Here is a 13,053-nt window from a genome sequence, read left to right as displayed (position 1 = left end):
GCCTATTCTGTCAGCTTTAAAATTCTCTTTCAGTTGCCACCCTCACAGATGGATTAGGAAACTCTTTCCGGTGCACTCATTAGTGAAATGACCTCCAGGAAGCTGGAATCCAATATCTAATGGCCGATTTTTAGCGAGTCCACACGCCAGGGTGGTCGGGGTCCAATGCAGCCCCGGCCAGGCCCAGGCCCCTTGGACTGGGCCACAGGAGGACACGGAGGAGGGTCCCGGCCCCCACGAAGCGGTGCCGGCAGTTCTCCACGGGCTTGGGCGTTTTCCAGAGGTAGGAGATGGAGGGGACTGATTTCTTCAGCGCCCCCCAAACCAGGCCACCCCACCCCACCCATGGGACACATCCCCAGAGAGAGACGCCCCATACACTGGCTGTGCCCCAGCCCTGGCCCGGGGGAATAGGCGGCAGCCCACCCACAGGGCGAGGGGGGGGGCGCAGCTGAAAGGGGTTGTGGGGGAGGGCGGCCCCTGGCTGGGGTCAAAGGACGAGCGTCCCGCGCGTGCGCAGTCAGCGGCAGGCAGCGACGCGCTGGGGGTGGGCAGCGGGTAGGTGAAGGAGGCCGGGCGAGGAGACGAGGGGGGCTGGGAGGGCTCCACCTTGGCGAGTCCAGCCGTGGAGGCGCATCTTGTGTGAGTGTGAGTGAGTGTGAGTGTGTGTGTTTGTGTATAGAGAGACAGCCCCCCGCCCCGCCCCGCCCCGCCCCGCCCCGCCCATCACCCCCGTCCCTGGGAGCCCGCGGGACCCGGCCGGCGAACTCAACCGGCCCGGCCCGGCGCGGGGCCTGGGGCGGGAGGCGGCGGCGGGGAAGCCCAGAGAGGCTCGGCTTCTTGAGCGGGGCAGGGGCGCCCTCCGCCACCGCCGTCTAGGGCCACACCACCCTGAACGCCCCCGATCTCGTCTGGTCTCGGAAGCTAAGCGGGGTCGGGCCTGGTTAGTACTTGGATGGGAGACCGCCTGGGAGTACCGGGTGCCACAGGCTGCTGCTTTTTTTTTTTTTTTTTTTTTTTTGCCTCTTGTTCTGTCCCCTTTCTGGGAGCGCGGCGGCGGCCCGGGGTGGGGGTCACCCCCACCCTCAGCGCCCGCCCGCGGTGCCTGGCGCCCCAGCCCGCACCGTGGGGCCTCCTCTTGTCCCAAGCCGCGACACCGCCGCCACGCGGCAGCATGCGTGGCATCTGGACTGTCAGGTCTCAGACCAAAGGTCTGCTCTGTGGGAACCGACACGCTGGAGGAAACCTTGAGAGTCTGAGAGGGGAGGGAGTTCCAGAAGAAGGCCAGGATGTCATTTTGAGGGAGTATGTGACCAGAACTCGTCCCGTTGCTTTTGGGGTTCTATGGGCTACACGCAGGAATCTTTGGTGGTGGCACCTGATGTTGGGGGATCCGGAGTCACACCCAGACCTGCTCCACAGGCCTCCTTTTACTTTTCTCTTCGGATTCATGATTTTTAAAAAGTGTCTCTTACCTCTATGATTGCATTTTCTTTTCTCTCTCTTTTCAAGCAGATGATGGGAGTACAAGTATTCAGGTGACATGTGTTGCCCGTGCCCCCCTCCCCCCTGTGTTCTTTTTTTTTTTTTTTTTTTTTTTTTGAGACAGAGTCTCGTTTTGCTGCCCAGGCTAGAGTGAGTGCCATGGCGTCAGCCTAGCTCACGGCAACCTCAATCTCCGGGCTCAAGCAATCCTGCTGCCTCAGCCTCCCGAGTAGTTGGGACTACAGGCATGCACCACCACGCCCGGCTGTGTTTTTCTATATATATTAGTTGGCCAATTAATTTCTTTCTATTTTTAGTAGAGACGGGGGTCTCGCTCTTGCTCAGGCTGGTTTCGAACTCCTGACCTGGAGCAATCCGCCCGCCTCGGCCTCCCAGAGAGCTAGGATTACAGGCGTGAGCCACCGCGCCCGGCCCCCCCTGTGTTCTTATTCATATACCTCTCATGTTGTTGCAGCGTATTGTGGGGGTACCAATGTTAAGGTCGGGTGCCTTGCCCTCTCCAAGCCTCCCCCCTCGGGTCAGAGCTTCAAGTGCGCCCATCCCCCAGTCGGTGCGCACCCACCCCATGCCTAATGGATGTGTATGCCCCTCCCCTCCCCCCACCCGCCCGACACCCACCCGATGAAGGTGATTCCTCTCTGTCCACTTAGGCGTCCATCCGTTCGTACCAATTTGCTGGTGAGCGCGCTCACGTGGTGCTCGTGTGTCCATTCTTGGGATACCTGGCTTACTGGAACGGGTTCCAGCTCTGGCCAGGAGAACACGAGAGGCGCCCTCTCACCGCTGCTCCTCACAGCCGAATGGCACTCCGTGGTGTCCACGCGCCACATTTTATTAATGCACTCCTGGATGGATGGGCACTCGGGTCGCTTCCACGTCTTTGCGATTGTGAATTGTGCCCTAACTGTCACCCTAACCCTTACCCAGCCCGTCTCCTCTGCCCCTGCCTGACGCGCTCCTCCCCGGCCAGGCCCGTCACTGTCCTGGGCCCCCGCCTGACCGGCTCCTCCCCGCCCGGCCTGTCACCGTCCTCTGCCCCTGCCTGACATGCTCCTTCCCGCCCGGCCTCTCACCGTCCTCGGCCCCTGCCTGACCGGCTCCTCCGTCGCCTGGGCCTTCCAAGGGCTTGGTGTGGACGCTGCTTCCAGGAAGCCCTCCAGAAACCCGGCAGCAGGGTGGCCGCAGCAGTCTCCAGCAGCCGTCCCTAAGTCGCGTGAGTGCGGGGGACGTGCCCCCGCTGTGCCGCGGGGGCCCAGCCTGGTGTCTTCCCTGAGGCCCTGCGGCTGCCGGCTGGGCTGCCGCTCCCCGCAAGGGGAGAGCCGCGGAGGTGGGGACCGCCTCCTGATGGGGACGTACACGCAGCTCTCCAAGTCGGATTCCGGGGCTCTCTGTCCTGCCCGAAGGCCCAGCCGGCCTGCTGGTCCTTAGAGTGGCAAAAACCTCCGAAAACTGAGACTGAGGGTCCGGTGGGTGTCTGCACTTTTGTGCTGGGCACCCCAGGGAGGCCCGGGGGCTGGCTGGACAACGTGGTCTGCTGGGCTGGGGGGTTGGAGGAGCAACTGATGCCCTTTGCACTTTGGGTAGCAAGAGTCTGAGGTGTCTCTGAGCCCTGTGCCCTGTGGGGGGGGGGCGGGGGGGAGGAGGAGGAGGAGGAGGAGGAGGAGGTGGGAAGGGCCGGGGCCTGCAGTCCTGTTCCCGGGGTGGCACGGCAAGTGGCTTCTTCCACAGGCTGCTTGGCCTGGGCTCCCTGCACCTGGGCCTTTGGAGGACCGGCCCTGTGCTTGCCAACACTTCCTGCAGGGACCCAGAGCTGGGAGGTGGCATCTCTCAGCCCTGGGTCGGGCAGAGCCCCAGCGGGCCATGCCCACAACCTCTCTCAGCACCGGTCCCCCAGAAGGCTCCTTTGGGACCAGGATTCTCTTGCGGTGACTCTTTAAGGTCTGGCCCCTGGATGGAGGGGCACCAGGAGTAGAGGAGCAGGAAGGGGAAGGGGGTGGCCATGCGAGGGGACACTTTGAGGCCAAGTCCCAGCTTCAGCCTGATCCTCCTGGGAACCCCGCTCTGAGACAAGGAGCCGGGCTTCCCATTCCCACAGCAGCCAGTCGTGGGCTGAGGACACCTGGGGCGTTGGGAACTCCCTGGCTTCTCCTTGGTTTAACATCTGGAGCTGCTTGTGAATCGCGCCGCCACACACACCCGAGCGCAGGTGTCTTCCGCACAGACTGCGGGCCTCGCTCTTCTGAATGCCGCTAGCTCGCCACCCACCCACGGGTGAACCCGGTCAGGGTGCTTTCTCTAAGGGGCAGACTCTTTTCCGGGCGGGCTACCGGTGTCTCTGTTTGCTCGTTTCTTTCTTCCATTTCGGGAAAGTCTTCCTTGCTGGGTGTGGAAATCTCCTATGCCTTCCCTCGCCTATTCTGTCAGCTTTAAAATTCTCTTTCAGTTGCCACCCTCACAGATGGATTAGGAAACTCTTTCCGGTGCACTCATTAGTGAAATGACCTCCAGGAAGCTGGAATCCAATATCTAATGGCCGATTTTTAGCGAGTCCACACGCCAGGGTGGTCGGGGTCCAATGCAGCCCCGGCCAGGCCCAGGCCCCTTGGACTGGGCCACAGGAGGACACGGAGGAGGGTCCCGGCCCCCACGAAGCGGTGCCGGCAGTTCTCCACGGGCTTGGGCGTTTTCCAGAGGTAGGAGATGGAGGGGACTGATTTCTTCAGCGCCCCCCAAACCAGGCCACCCCACCCCACCCATGGGACACATCCCCAGAGAGAGACGCCCCATACACTGGCTGTGCCCCAGCCCTGGCCCGGGGGAATAGGCGGCAGCCCACCCACAGGGCGAGGGGGGGGGCGCAGCTGAAAGGGGTTGTGGGGGAGGGCGGCCCCTGGCTGGGGTCAAAGGACGAGCGTCCCGCGCGTGCTCAGTCAGCGGCAGGCAGCGACGCGCTGGGGGTGGGCAGCGGGTAGGTGAAGGAGGCCGGGCGAGGAGACGAGGGGGGCTGGGAGGGCTCCACCTTGGCGAGTCCAGCCGTGGAGGCGCATCTTGTGTGAGTGTGAGTGAGTGTGAGTGTGTGTGTTTGTGTATAGAGAGACAGCCCCCCGCCCCGCCCCGCCCCGCCCCGCCCCGCCCATCACCCCCGTCCCTGGGAGCCCGCGGGACCCGGCCGGCGAACTCAACCGGCCCGGCCCGGCGCGGGGCCTGGGGCGGGAGGCGGCGGCGGTGAAGCCCAGAGAGGCTCGGCTTCTTGAGCGGGGCAGGGGCGCCCTCCGCCACCGCCGTCTAGGGCCACACCACCCTGAACGCCCCCGATCTCGTCTGGTCTCGGAAGCTAAGCGGGGTCGGGCCTGGTTAGTACTTGGATGGGAGACCGCCTGGGAGTACCGGGTGCCACAGGCTGCTGCTTTTTTTTTTTTTTTTTTTTTTTTGCCTCTTGTTCTGTCCCCTTTCTGGGAGCGCGGCGGCGGCCCGGGGTGGGGGTCACCCCCACCCTCAGCGCCCGCCCGCGGTGCCTGGCGCCCCAGCCCGCACCGTGGGGCCTCCTCTTGTCCCAAGCCGCGACACCGCCGCCACGCGGCAGCATGCGTGGCATCTGGACTGTCAGGTCTCAGACCAAAGGTCTGCTCTGTGGGAACCGACACGCTGGAGGAAACCTTGAGAGTCTGAGAGGGGAGGGAGTTCCAGAAGAAGGCCAGGATGTCATTTTGAGGGAGTATGTGACCAGAACTCGTCCCGTTGCTTTTGGGGTTCTATGGGCTACACGCAGGAATCTTTGGTGGTGGCACCTGATGTTGGGGGATCCGGAGTCACACCCAGACCTGCTCCACAGGCCTCCTTTTACTTTTCTCTTCGGATTCATGATTTTTAAAAAGTGTCTCTTACCTCTATGATTGCATTTTCTTTTCTCTCTCTTTTCAAGCAGATGATGGGAGTACAAGTATTCAGGTGACATGTGTTGCCCGTGCCCCCCTCCCCCCTGTGTTCTTTTTTTTTTTTTTTTTTTTTTTTTGAGACAGAGTCTCGTTTTGCTGCCCAGGCTAGAGTGAGTGCCATGGCGTCAGCCTAGCTCACGGCAACCTCAATCTCCGGGCTCAAGCAATCCTGCTGCCTCAGCCTCCCGAGTAGTTGGGACTACAGGCATGCACCACCACGCCCGGCTGTGTTTTTCTATATATATTAGTTGGCCAATTAATTTCTTTCTATTTTTAGTAGAGACGGGGGTCTCGCTCTTGCTCAGGCTGGTTTCGAACTCCTGACCTGGAGCAATCCGCCCGCCTCGGCCTCCCAGAGAGCTAGGATTACAGGCGTGAGCCACCGCGCCCGGCCCCCCCTGTGTTCTTATTCATATACCTCTCATGTTGTTGCAGCGTATTGTGGGGGTACCAATGTTAAGGTCGGGTGCCTTGCCCTCTCCAAGCCTCCCCCCTCGGGTCAGAGCTTCAAGTGCGCCCATCCCCCAGTCGGTGCGCACCCACCCCATGCCTAATGGATGTGTATGCCCCTCCCCTCCCCCCACCCGCCCGACACCCACCCGATGAAGGTGATTCCTCTCTGTCCACTTAGGCGTCCATCCGTTCGTACCAATTTGCTGGTGAGCGCGCTCACGTGGTGCTCGTGTGTCCATTCTTGGGATACCTGGCTTACTGGAACGGGTTCCAGCTCTGGCCAGGAGAACACGAGAGGCGCCCTCTCACCGCTGCTCCTCACAGCCGAATGGCACTCCGTGGTGTCCACGCGCCACATTTTATTAATGCACTCCTGGATGGATGGGCACTCGGGTCGCTTCCACGTCTTTGCGATTGTGAATTGTGCCCTAACTGTCACCCTAACCCTTACCCAGCCCGTCTCCTCTGCCCCTGCCTGACGCGCTCCTCCCCGGCCAGGCCCGTCACTGTCCTGGGCCCCCGCCTGACCGGCTCCTCCCCGCCCGGCCTGTCACCGTCCTCTGCCCCTGCCTGACATGCTCCTTCCCGCCCGGCCTCTCACCGTCCTCGGCCCCTGCCTGACCGGCTCCTCCGTCGCCTGGGCCTTCCAAGGGCTTGGTGTGGACGCTGCTTCCAGGAAGCCCTCCAGAAACCCGGCAGCAGGGTGGCCGCAGCAGTCTCCAGCAGCCGTCCCTAAGTCGCGTGAGTGCGGGGGACGTGCCCCCGCTGTGCCGCGGGGGCCCAGCCTGGTGTCTTCCCTGAGGCCCTGCGGCTGCCGGCTGGGCTGCCGCTCCCCGCAAGGGGAGAGCCGCGGAGGTGGGGACCGCCTCCTGATGGGGACGTACACGCAGCTCTCCAAGTCGGATTCCGGGGCTCTCTGTCCTGCCCGAAGGCCCAGCTGGCCTGCTGGTCCTTAGAGTGGCAAAAACCTCCGAAAACTGAGACTGAGGGTCCGGTGGGTGTCTGCACTTTTGTGCTGGGCACCCCAGGGAGGCCCGGGGGCTGGCTGGACAACGTGGTCTGCTGGGCTGGGGGGTTGGAGGAGCAACTGATGCCCTTTGCACTTTGGGTAGCAAGAGTCTGAGGTGTCTCTGAGCCCTGTGCCCTGTGGGGGGGGGGCGGGGGGGAGGAGGAGGAGGAGGAGGAGGAGGAGGTGGGAAGGGCCGGGGCCTGCAGTCCTGTTCCCGGGGTGGCACGGCAAGTGGCTTCTTCCACAGGCTGCTTGGCCTGGGCTCCCTGCACCTGGGCCTTTGGAGGACCGGCCCTGTGCTTGCCAACACTTCCTGCAGGGACCCAGAGCTGGGAGGTGGCATCTCTCAGCCCTGGGTCGGGCAGAGCCCCAGCGGGCCATGCCCACAACCTCTCTCAGCACCGGTCCCCCAGAAGGCTCCTTTGGGACCAGGATTCTCTTGCGGTGACTCTTTAAGGTCTGGCCCCTGGATGGAGGGGCACCAGGAGTAGAGGAGCAGGAAGGGGAAGGGGGTGGCCATGCGAGGGGACACTTTGAGGCCAAGTCCCAGCTTCAGCCTGATCCTCCTGGGAACCCCGCTCTGAGACAAGGAGCCGGGCTTCCCATTCCCACAGCAGCCAGTCGTGGGCTGAGGACACCTGGGGCGTTGGGAACTCCCTGGCTTCTCCTTGGTTTAACATCTGGAGCTGCTTGTGAATCGCGCCGCCACACACACCCGAGCGCAGGTGTCTTCCGCACAGACTGCGGGCCTCGCTCTTCTGAATGCCGCTAGCTCGCCACCCACCCACGGGTGAACCCGGTCAGGGTGCTTTCTCTAAGGGGCAGACTCTTTTCCGGGCGGGCTACCGGTGTCTCTGTTTGCTCGTTTCTTTCTTCCATTTCGGGAAAGTCTTCCTTGCTGGGTGTGGAAATCTCCTATGCCTTCCCTCGCCTATTCTGTCAGCTTTAAAATTCTCTTTCAGTTGCCACCCTCACAGATGGATTAGGAAACTCTTTCCGGTGCACTCATTAGTGAAATGACCTCCAGGAAGCTGGAATCCAATATCTAATGGCCGATTTTTAGCGAGTCCACACGCCAGGGTGGTCGGGGTCCAATGCAGCCCCGGCCAGGCCCAGGCCCCTTGGACTGGGCCACAGGAGGACACGGAGGAGGGTCCCGGCCCCCACGAAGCGGTGCCGGCAGTTCTCCACGGGCTTGGGCGTTTTCCAGAGGTAGGAGATGGAGGGGACTGATTTCTTCAGCGCCCCCCAAACCAGGCCACCCCACCCCACCCATGGGACACATCCCCAGAGAGAGACGCCCCATACACTGGCTGTGCCCCAGCCCTGGCCCGGGGGAATAGGCGGCAGCCCACCCACAGGGCGAGGGGGGGGGCGCAGCTGAAAGGGGTTGTGGGGGAGGGCGGCCCCTGGCTGGGGTCAAAGGACGAGCGTCCCGCGCGTGCGCAGTCAGCGGCAGGCAGCGACGCGCTGGGGGTGGGCAGCGGGTAGGTGAAGGAGGCCGGGCGAGGAGACGAGGGGGGCTGGGAGGGCTCCACCTTGGCGAGTCCAGCCGTGGAGGCGCATCTTGTGTGAGTGTGAGTGAGTGTGAGTGTGTGTGTTTGTGTATAGAGAGACAGCCCCCCGCCCCGCCCCGCCCCGCCCCGCCCCGCCCATCACCCCCGTCCCTGGGAGCCCGCGGGACCCGGCCGGCGAACTCAACCGGCCCGGCCCGGCGCGGGGCCTGGGGCGGGAGGCGGCGGCGGGGAAGCCCAGAGAGGCTCGGCTTCTTGAGCGGGGCAGGGGCGCCCTCCGCCACCGCCGTCTAGGGCCACACCACCCTGAACGCCCCCGATCTCGTCTGGTCTCGGAAGCTAAGCGGGGTCGGGCCTGGTTAGTACTTGGATGGGAGACCGCCTGGGAGTACCGGGTGCCACAGGCTGCTGCTTTTTTTTTTTTTTTTTTTTTTTGCCTCTTGTTCTGTCCCCTTTCTGGGAGCGCGGCGGCGGCCCGGGGTGGGGGTCACCCCCACCCTCAGCGCCCGCCCGCGGTGCCTGGCGCCCCAGCCCGCACCGTGGGGCCTCCTCTTGTCCCAAGCCGCGACACCGCCGCCACGCGGCAGCATGCGTGGCATCTGGACTGTCAGGTCTCAGACCAAAGGTCTGCTCTGTGGGAACCGACACGCTGGAGGAAACCTTGAGAGTCTGAGAGGGGAGGGAGTTCCAGAAGAAGGCCAGGATGTCATTTTGAGGGAGTATGTGACCAGAACTCGTCCCGTTGCTTTTGGGGTTCTATGGGCTACACGCAGGAATCTTTGGTGGTGGCACCTGATGTTGGGGGATCCGGAGTCACACCCAGACCTGCTCCACAGGCCTCCTTTTACTTTTCTCTTCGGATTCATGATTTTTAAAAAGTGTCTCTTACCTCTATGATTGCATTTTCTTTTCTCTCTCTTTTCAAGCAGATGATGGGAGTACAAGTATTCAGGTGACATGTGTTGCCCGTGCCCCCCTCCCCCCTGTGTTCTTTTTTTTTTTTTTTTTTTTTTTTTGAGACAGAGTCTCGTTTTGCTGCCCAGGCTAGAGTGAGTGCCATGGCGTCAGCCTAGCTCACGGCAACCTCAATCTCCGGGCTCAAGCAATCCTGCTGCCTCAGCCTCCCGAGTAGTTGGGACTACAGGCATGCACCACCACGCCCGGCTGTGTTTTTCTATATATATTAGTTGGCCAATTAATTTCTTTCTATTTTTAGTAGAGACGGGGGTCTCGCTCTTGCTCAGGCTGGTTTCGAACTCCTGACCTGGAGCAATCCGCCCGCCTCGGCCTCCCAGAGAGCTAGGATTACAGGCGTGAGCCACCGCGCCCGGCCCCCCCTGTGTTCTTATTCATATACCTCTCATGTTGTTGCAGCGTATTGTGGGGGTACCAATGTTAAGGTCGGGTGCCTTGCCCTCTCCAAGCCTCCCCCCTCGGGTCAGAGCTTCAAGTGCGCCCATCCCCCAGTCGGTGCGCACCCACCCCATGCCTAATGGATGTGTATGCCCCTCCCCTCCCCCCACCCGCCCGACACCCACCCGATGAAGGTGATTCCTCTCTGTCCACTTAGGCGTCCATCCGTTCGTACCAATTTGCTGGTGAGCGCGCTCACGTGGTGCTCGTGTGTCCATTCTTGGGATACCTGGCTTACTGGAACGGGTTCCAGCTCTGGCCAGGAGAACACGAGAGGCGCCCTCTCACCGCTGCTCCTCACAGCCGAATGGCACTCCGTGGTGTCCACGCGCCACATTTTATTAATGCACTCCTGGATGGATGGGCACTCGGGTCGCTTCCACGTCTTTGCGATTGTGAATTGTGCCCTAACTGTCACCCTAACCCTTACCCAGCCCGTCTCCTCTGCCCCTGCCTGACGCGCTCCTCCCCGGCCAGGCCCGTCACTGTCCTGGGCCCCCGCCTGACCGGCTCCTCCCCGCCCGGCCTGTCACCGTCCTCTGCCCCTGCCTGACATGCTCCTTCCCGCCCGGCCTCTCACCGTCCTCGGCCCCTGCCTGACCGGCTCCTCCGTCGCCTGGGCCTTCCAAGGGCTTGGTGTGGACGCTGCTTCCAGGAAGCCCTCCAGAAACCCGGCAGCAGGGTGGCCGCAGCAGTCTCCAGCAGCCGTCCCTAAGTCGCGTGAGTGCGGGGGACGTGCCCCCGCTGTGCCGCGGGGGCCCAGCCTGGTGTCTTCCCTGAGGCCCTGCGGCTGCCGGCTGGGCTGCCGCTCCCCGCAAGGGGAGAGCCGCGGAGGTGGGGACCGCCTCCTGATGGGGACGTACACGCAGCTCTCCAAGTCGGATTCCGGGGCTCTCTGTCCTGCCCGAAGGCCCAGCTGGCCTGCTGGTCCTTAGAGTGGCAAAAACCTCCGAAAACTGAGACTGAGGGTCCGGTGGGTGTCTGCACTTTTGTGCTGGGCACCCCAGGGAGGCCCGGGGGCTGGCTGGACAACGTGGTCTGCTGGGCTGGGGGGTTGGAGGAGCAACTGATGCCCTTTGCACTTTGGGTAGCAAGAGTCTGAGGTGTCTCTGAGCCCTGTGCCCTGTGGGGGGGGGGCGGGGGGAGGAGGAGGAGGAGGAGGAGGAGGAGGTGGGAAGGGCCGGGGCCTGCAGTCCTGTTCCCGGGGTGGCACGGCAAGTGGCTTCTTCCACAGGCTGCTTGGCCTGGGCTCCCTGCACCTGGGCCTTTGGAGGACCGGCCCTGTGCTTGCCAACACTTCCTGCAGGGACCCAGAGCTGGGAGGTGGCATCTCTCAGCCCTGGGTCGGGCAGAGCCCCAGCGGGCCATGCCCACAACCTCTCTCAGCACCGGTCCCCCAGAAGGCTCCTTTGGGACCAGGATTCTCTTGCGGTGACTCTTTAAGGTCTGGCCCCTGGATGGAGGGGCACCAGGAGTAGAGGAGCAGGAAGGGGAAGGGGGTGGCCATGCGAGGGGACACTTTGAGGCCAAGTCCCAGCTTCAGCCTGATCCTCCTGGGAACCCCGCTCTGAGACAAGGAGCCGGGCTTCCCATTCCCACAGCAGCCAGTCGTGGGCTGAGGACACCTGGGGCGTTGGGAACTCCCTGGCTTCTCCTTGGTTTAACATCTGGAGCTGCTTGTGAATCGCGCCGCCACACACACCCGAGCGCAGGTGTCTTCCGCACAGACTGCGGGCCTCGCTCTTCTGAATGCCGCTAGCTCGCCACCCACCCACGGGTGAACCCGGTCAGGGTGCTTTCTCTAAGGGGCAGACTCTTTTCCGGGCGGGCTACCGGTGTCTCTGTTTGCTCGTTTCTTTCTTCCATTTCGGGAAAGTCTTCCTTGCTGGGTGTGGAAATCTCCTATGCCTTCCCTCGCCTATTCTGTCAGCTTTAAAATTCTCTTTCAGTTGCCACCCTCACAGATGGATTAGGAAACTCTTTCCGGTGCACTCATTAGTGAAATGACCTCCAGGAAGCTGGAATCCAATATCTAATGGCCGATTTTTAGCGAGTCCACACGCCAGGGTGGTCGGGGTCCAATGCAGCCCCGGCCAGGCCCAGGCCCCTTGGACTGGGCCACAGGAGGACACGGAGGAGGGTCCCGGCCCCCACGAAGCGGTGCCGGCAGTTCTCCACGGGCTTGGGCGTTTTCCAGAGGTAGGAGATGGAGGGGACTGATTTCTTCAGCGCCCCCCAAACCAGGCCACCCCACCCCACCCATGGGACACATCCCCAGAGAGAGACGCCCCATACACTGGCTGTGCCCCAGCCCTGGCCCGGGGGAATAGGCGGCAGCCCACCCACAGGGCGAGGGGGGGGGGCGCAGCTGAAAGGGGTTGTGGGGGAGGGCGGCCCCTGGCTGGGGTCAAAGGACGAGCGTCCCGCGCGTGCGCAGTCAGCGGCAGGCAGCGACGCGCTGGGGGTGGGCAGCGGGTAGGTGAAGGAGGCCGGGCGAGGAGACGAGGGGGGCTGGGAGGGCTCCACCTTGGCGAGTCCAGCCGTGGAGGCGCATCTTGTGTGAGTGTGAGTGAGTGTGAGTGTGTGTGTGTGTGTATAGAGAGACAGCCCCCCGCCCCGCCCCGCCCCGCCCCGCCCCGCCCATCACCCCCGTCCCTGGGAGCCCGCGGGACCTGGCCGGCGAACTCAACCGGCCCGGCCCGGCGCGGGGCCTGGGGCGGGAGGCGGCGGCGGGGAAGCCCAGAGAGGCTCGGCTTCTTGAGCGGGGCAGGGGCGCCCTCCGCCACCGCCGTCTAGGGCCACACCACCCTGAACGCCCCCGATCTCGTCTGGTCTCGGAAGCTAAGCGGGGTCGGGCCTGGTTAGTACTTGGATGGGAGACCGCCTGGGAGTACCGGGTGCCACAGGCTGCTGCTTTTTTTTTTTTTTTTTTTTTTTGCCTCTTGTTCTGTCCCCTTTCTGGGAGCGCGGCGGCGGCCCGGGGTGGGGGTCACCCCCACCCTCAGCGCCCGCCCGCGGTGCCTGGCGCCCCAGCCCGCACCGTGGGGCCTCCTCTTGTCCCAAGCCGCGACACCGCCGCCACGCGGCAGCATGCGTGGCATCTGGACTGTCAGGTCTCAGACCAAAGGTCTGCTCTGTGGGAACCGACACGCTGGAGGAAACCTTGAGAGTCTGAGAGGGGAGGGAGTTCCAGAAGAAGGCCAGGATGTCATTTTGAGGGAGT

General features: G+C 63.2%; 4 pseudogenes; all 4 read left to right on the top strand.

Moving 5' to 3' along the window:
• Positions 1–873: 873 nt before the first annotated feature.
• On the top strand, positions 874–992 carry LOC142867788 (uncharacterized; annotated as a pseudogene).
• A 3,797-nt stretch (positions 993–4,789) lies between these two features.
• LOC142867787 (uncharacterized) lies at positions 4,790–4,908 on the top strand (annotated as a pseudogene).
• Positions 4,909–8,705: 3,797 nt separating this feature from the next.
• On the top strand, positions 8,706–8,824 carry LOC142867786 (uncharacterized; annotated as a pseudogene).
• A 3,796-nt stretch (positions 8,825–12,620) lies between these two features.
• Positions 12,621–12,739, top strand: LOC142867785 (uncharacterized; annotated as a pseudogene).
• Positions 12,740–13,053: the final 314 nt, after the last annotated feature.

This window comes from Microcebus murinus, unplaced genomic scaffold (assembly GCF_040939455.1).
Source record: "Microcebus murinus isolate Inina unplaced genomic scaffold, M.murinus_Inina_mat1.0 scaf020_hap2_Mmur4.0, whole genome shotgun sequence".
NCBI classification, from domain to species: domain Eukaryota; kingdom Metazoa; phylum Chordata; class Mammalia; order Primates; family Cheirogaleidae; genus Microcebus; species Microcebus murinus.
This window is presented reverse-complemented; position numbering and strand designations above follow the sequence as displayed.